This window comes from Amia ocellicauda, chromosome 3, assembly GCF_036373705.1.
Source record: "Amia ocellicauda isolate fAmiCal2 chromosome 3, fAmiCal2.hap1, whole genome shotgun sequence".
In the NCBI taxonomy this organism is placed as follows: Eukaryota; Metazoa; Chordata; class Actinopteri; order Amiiformes; family Amiidae; genus Amia; species Amia ocellicauda.
The window spans coordinates 35,183,549-35,190,623 of record NC_089852.1 but is presented as its reverse complement, the minus strand read 5'-3'; the positions used below and the strand labels follow the sequence as shown (position 1 = coordinate 35,190,623).

At 39.0% G+C, this 7,075-nt stretch overlaps 1 pseudogene; it reads right to left on the bottom strand.

Annotated features, from left to right (window-relative positions):
- Positions 1–1,365: 1,365 nt before the first annotated feature.
- Positions 1,366–5,352, bottom strand: LOC136746592 (sialidase-3-like; annotated as a pseudogene).
- Positions 5,353–7,075: the final 1,723 nt, after the last annotated feature.

Genomic DNA, 7,075 nt, shown 5'->3' with positions numbered 1-7,075 from the left:
ATGGAATGCCAAGCGGGAAATTTAAAAAAAGAGATGCCCAAAAGGGCAAGCATCCCAACGAAGAAGATGAGATTTTATGAACCAGACCCCGGCTCACCCAAAGATGACCAGGATGGTAACTGAATCATTGTCATTTTACTGCACATCTTTTTAATTTGATGTTATTTCTTTAAATAAATGTTTCTTAATTTTTACTATTGTTTTGGATGATATTATGATAACAAAAATCTACACAAAATGATACTTACTTTCTAGGGTTAGGGCCGCAGTGGACTGCATGAGTGCACTCTACCTGGTAGCCTAAATTAATTATAAATAAACGTAAAATGCTACTTCATTTGCAGCATATTAAACCTTTTTTTTTTTTTACAATTGAACAAGCTTGGGCCTCATATACTGGGCCTCATATACTGCAAAAACTCAAATGTATATTTCTATCTCAGTATATCTCAGTTTTTCAGATCTCAATTTACCATTCTATTTATGTTTCACCACTCATCTATTGTCACAAGACGAGATAGAGAGGGACTAGCTTGTTCAGGATAGCCAGCACCAGTTATTGTACCTTAAATGCAATCTGAAGTCACTTATTTCTGAATTTCTAAAAAAAATGTTGTCAAGCTTATAGCCCTGTCATTATTCTGCTTGTTCTGTTTAAAACAAATCACTAATACGCAGAGCATTGCTGTATCTTGTGTAGGGTAAACTTGACCATTTTAATAAAGGGTTCATTTGTTTCAGCATTTGTGAAAGTGTCCTTGATTTATTTACACATATAAAATGCATGACTCACATATTGCTCCATAGTAGCTCTAGTACTGCTCATTTTCTTCTCCTAAGGAGAAAGAAATGAGCCATTAATGAGACTGAACAAGATATCTCCTTCAAGTCTCAACTATGCTGCTGCTAAATGCTATGTCTCACCTATGTCTCCTAGTGAATTTTCGGAGCAACGTATGAGAAACAGGTCAGACAACACTGAAACTAAAATGAGGCTGAAATGATAATCACAATTTTGTCTCCTGAGCTTTAGAAGATCAACCATTGAGCAATATAATTTTCCTCTGGGAAGCTAAAGATGTACCACACAGAAGGAATCATAAAATAATGACGTGCTGAGGATTAAAAACAAATGACAAGACTAAGCTTCAGTTGAGTAGTTCATACAACCCCCTATAGAAATAAGAGTAGTGAATTAAGTGATGGAGTTTATTTGTACTGACCCCTTGGCTGAGGCAACAACGGCCTGGTCAGGAGGACGAGGCCATAAGAACCGCCCCCAACCCCACATGGTGAGTGGAGCCAAGGAGCTGCTGCAGAGGCAGAGACTGAGGAGGTGCAGGGATGTGGCTCTTGAGTTTTGTGTGGTTGCAGCAGAGCGTGTTTGTAATGCTGTGGGAGCAAGATACTGATGCAAGGAGACAGAACTGTGTATACATGAAGGTACATCTCATTGTCTGTGCTTGGAGCAGAGTAAAGCATCTCCTAATGTCTTAAGGTTGAGTTTTAAACTCCATGAAATGAAAAGTTTTTTAGTGATGATGTGGCATTAAACAGTGAGGATACAAAGGAATGACAATAGTGAAATGAAAAACAAAACTGAAGAAATTACAAGAGCCTTTTCTGTCTGATGCTCAGTTCTGTAGAACTGACCGCAGCAATCCTGTATTTACTAATTTCTGGCCTCGGCTGCAGTGCTTCACATTAAATCTTGGATGTGAAAATTCACAAACACAATCGATTCATCTGCATTATTTACCCCACATTCAAACAGGCAGTAAAAGCCCCGTGGTTGATCAATGATAGCCAGGTCAGAGTAGCCACTTGGCCCAGGGTAAATGCTCCAAGGGTGCTGCCATTTAGAGGGGTCTCTGGGTGAACGATTAAGGTAGATGTCACATCTCTCTGTGCTGCTGGATGGATGGGAATACAGAAGGCAACTATTCCCATCACTCCCAGGTAAGCTAATAACACTGCCTTGACAGCCACCTTTCACTTCCACTAGATATTGTTATTTCTTCTCTGCAAAATCTTTGCCTGCGTTCTGACTTTCAGCTTCTACCCTGTAACCCGACATTACATTGCGGGCATTACAGTACAAATAATTCAGAATTTTGAGTTTTGTCTCTGATTCTGTCTCTGATTTTTCACTCTGAATTTCAACCTCTGCCATTTGACACTCTAGTGTAGATAACTGTGGCATACTTTTTCCCATCTTCCAGACCTGTCCTTCATCACTATAAAAGCAGAAGGAATACGGTGTGGAGCAGCATCTCTCAATGTTGTAGGCATAGGCTGGGATAATCAACCTCCCACTCTTCAGCTGCACCCCATGGCCCGGCCCCACGGCGAAGGTTGCCCAATCCTTTTCTTTTTGGCCAATCACCTTCTCTGTCAAATTAGTTATATCACTCCAATTCTCACTGTTGTCTTTGCTGGTTACATAACACAGTTTGGCTGCGTTTTTGCATTTTTTATTTGCTCTCGCTCTGTTTTATCAACACCGATGCAGAAGAGGAACAGTGTTTTGTTGTTTTTGTCATACACCGGGCAGGGATTCATGGTGCGATTTCCTGATAGCTGTGCCTTCTTTAGCTCACAAATGGGCGACCACTGAAAACAAATGTTGAGAGTAAATCAGGATCAGGATATAAAATCAAAATAGCAAGTAGGTTACTTTTCTTTCTGGGCAACAGCTGTAATGGAGAATACACAAGCCTAAGATTATTCCTCTCCTTCGTTACTCCCAACTGGAAAACACCCTATAGCTCACTATTTCAATCTCTGTTGTATTATATATATATATATATATACACTGATCAGCCATAACATTATGACCACCTGCCTAATATTGTGTAGGTCCCCCTTTTGCTACAAAAACAGCCCTGACCCGTCGAGGCATGGACTCCACTAGACCTCTGAAGGTGTGCTGTGGTATCTGGCACCAAGACGTTAGCAGCAGATCCTTTAAGTCCTGTAAGTTGCGAGGTGGGGCCTCCATGGATCGGACTTGTTTGTCCAGCACATCCCACAGATACTCGATTGGATTGAGATCTGGGGAATTTGGAGGCCAAGTCAACACCTTGAACTCATGATTCATCAGACCAGGCCACCTTCTTCCATTGCTCCATGGTCCAGTTCTGATGCTCACGTGCCCATTGTAGGCGCTTTCGGCAGTGGACAGGGGTTTGCATGGGCACCCTGACAGGTCTGCGGCTACGCAGCCCCATACGCAACAAACTGAGATGGACTGTGTGTTCGGCCTCCTTTCTATCAGAATTAGCATTAACTTTTTCAGCAATTTGAGCTACAGTAGCTCGTCTGTTGGATCGGACCACACGGGCCAGCCTTCGCTCCCCACGTGCATCAATGAGCCTTGGCCGCCCATGACCCTGTCGCCGGTTCACCGCTTTTCCTTCCTTCCTCATAATGTTATGGCTGATTGGTGTATATATATATTGTGACAAAATATTGCATTTGAACAGCACATTAACAAAATGTATATATTAAATCAATGTCTGTTGTTCAGTTTCAATCCCAGCTCAATCTCTGAATTCTGTCAATTCAAATTCCAGAATGTAACTGGAATTCCCCCCATCTCTGGAAAATGTTAACCACTATTATTTGATGTTACTTGCGTGACGCATTAACCTTCCAGTAAAAGAGCACCTTACTCATAATAAACTATATGCGTGGTGATGTGTGCATGTTAACTTTATTTTATTCAATACTGAACAAGTGTCGGAAATAGATGTAAAATTGATTGATGTAAATCTCTTGATGAACTATTCTGAAAGTTGTAGGCTAAATAGTAAAGACTGCTATATAGTAGGGCACAGTAACCTTAACTATAATATAAAAGATTACTGCTACAGTTGAGAGTTTGTGTCCAGTTTTTTTTTTCTGTATATAATAATAATAATCCTATTACCCTGTCTGAACTTTAATAAAAGAGAACACTCCAAGGGGCGAGATGTAAACAACTAAAACAATGCAATTTATTAATGTCTGAACAAAACATTATGAATGTAACATTTAACATCAGTGGACCCTTATAAAACATTATATACAGTGCAAATATATACAATAAATAGCATTTGGTTAAGCATTTGTGCACTTTTTATGTGCACAAATAGTGTTATAAATAAAACTGATAGTATAGACCTATTTAAAAAATGTGTACAATTATGTTATTTTAATTTGTTTTATCTTTAATTTTTTTCATCCATACATGTATTTATGTGTATACATTGTGCATTAATCGTTAGTTCATGTGTCAGACTGATTCATTTTCTTTGGTAAAATAATAATATTTTACCAAAGAAAATGAATCAGTCTGACACATGAACTAACGATTAATACACAACGATTAATACTTCCAAGAGGTTTGTAACAGGATGGATCTACATCAGTTTTTGATTATTTTCTGCTAGGAAAAATGTTTACCAGGCACGGTGAGTTTATACATTTTTACTAGCAGAAAATAATCAAAAACTGATGTAGATCCATCCTGTTACAAACCTCTTGGAAGTTTCATATATGGTTATAGAAATGGAAAAAACGTGAGAGCATTCAGACTAGGATCCCTCATTCCAGTTCAATCCTCACACCTGACTGTACTAAACCAACAGACTGTACCATCTTCGATGCTTTCAGGTGATTGGTGATCCTTAGATATAGATTAGTCTTACCTCAACCGATTCACTATTCATCTTTCCTCTCCTCATCACCAGGCATTTTGCATCACTATCAGCAGGTGAGGAGCGTTTCTCTGCTGTTAAGGTACAACGCTTCAGGTGAAGCAACCCTTCGGATCCCAGTGAATCAGGCAGTCAGGCCAGTCAGTGTTTCAGCTACAGGAGAGACTGTTCAGCAGGAGACAAGCGCTCGGGGAGAAAAATTCACAGACACAGAAGTAGTCTGTTAGTTTATCTTCCGTTTATTGAAAGTTTCACACAGCTTTTATACAGTCTAACAAACAACTTCAGCAACAGTTATGGGGCAGTCCTGATACGTAGTTACATAACATAATAGTAATGATTCATTGGTTAATGGGTTTGGGAAAGAAAAAGTTCTGCAGTGTTCCCAACAAGCAGGTGCACATGTCATGCCTCGTGGGAATGTTATTGTCCAAGGAGGTGCAACACATAATATATTTGTGGCAAAGAAGGGGGAGATAGTTTAGTACATACTGTGCGAATAACATGTTTTGTGTCTGCCACAGCTGCAGGGATTACAAGCAGTTCTGTGGGTTACAATAATAAGTACAAATATGAAAGCTAAAACCAGGCAGTACACAAGAACAAACCTTAAACTACTACTATATATATACACCGTACATCAGAAGCGGCACGTCAACACAGTTTACATAAAAATGAAACAAAAGAAACCCTCGCATCTGCGAAGGCCAGGAATGTGCTGATTTCCTCCAGGTAGATAAGGGCTGGGATTCTGTAGGTCACTCCATTGGGCTCCTGACTGAACATGATTGTTTGGTTCACCGTGCTCAGTGGAGGCAATGGTGTTGACTGAGGTTTGTTGCTTGATGTGTGGCCACCCATTCTTAAAAGCAGTGTAACTGGAGAACCAAAGGATTAATGAAAAATTACAACACCCCTAAAAATAAACGCCTAATTCAAGGAAAAAAATGTATTTTCCCCTTTTACTGCTTTGGAGAGAGGAATGCAGCTCCTGGGTATAGAAATTCAACAGGTATGATTCTGGGTCAAGTAGCCCTTTTCAGTTCTTGAATGCCTTATATGGGAAAGAGCTGACAGCCAGATGCAGTTTCCTCCATTGAAACATCCCTTTCTTATTCCAGGAACTTTCACAACCACCCCGTACCCATGCACAGCCACAGTACTGGGCATTTTAAGTCAGGCTGGGGATCATCTGACATATTGTTACACATATTATAAAAAAAAAAAAGAAAAAAAAGGCTACACACGTTGAGACTACAACCCCCTGGAGACAGCATGGCTTCTGCAGGTGGGTATTGAAACCAAGATAAAATGAACAGTTAAATATTGTAAAGCACAAAAACACCAACTAAAGGTAATATCTACTAAGGTAAGCATTTACAACATTTTTTCCAGTTTAACTCTCCTTTAAGTCAATTAAATCTGATTGCATTTATTATAAGTACATTATTGTTGTTTCCAAGGAACAAGACAGACTTAAGAAAACACGGATATACATGGTTATAAATGTCCATGGTTATACATGGATAAACATAGCTATATACTAGTACTGTACATTTTATTCTCAGGACACATGAAGGACTAATAAATGAATGACAATTACCAGTCTTATTGAATTAAAATTGTATTGTTCAATATTGTGAATTAAAAATACCCCTTCAGGAATCATTAATCTGTAGAGATTATTCTTTAAATAAATGTTTGATCTGATGTCTGTAAAACTGTAAAATATTCTACACATTTTGACGAGTCTTATTCATGAGCTTCAACACAAGTCTTATTCGTGAGCAAACAAATAGAATATTTTCTGTCAAGATCCTCCATCACACTATTTATGTGCAGAACATATGACTAAACTACACCTATGACACAAGTGCGCTTCATATGTTATGTCGCATTGAATCACAACATGCTGATCTACTTATCAATTAGAGTTTGCATGGGGAAGTGATTGATTGACCAAGTTAAGGACCATGCAGTTCCTGACCACTGACCTGCATCTATTCAAGACATGTGTGTTCAGACTATACCTAGAATACAATACCACCCCCCCTGCCGGACAATATGGCACTCTTACATCACACTTCTAGCACTTTTAATTGGCCTTATTGTAATTAATGCTAGATTTGGCCAACGGTGACGTAACTAATGCAGAGCATTTTGTACTTGAGTTCACATAAATTGGAATTAATGCTGTACATTGCATTTTGCTTAATGTGATGTTTTTCTGACAACTGTAAGTCACCCAGCTGAAGGCCAAAATAAATAAATACACTCACCTAAAGGATTATTAGGAACACCTGTTCAATTTCTCATTAATGCAATTATCTAACCAACCAATCACATGGCAGTTGCTTCAATGCATTTAGGGGTGT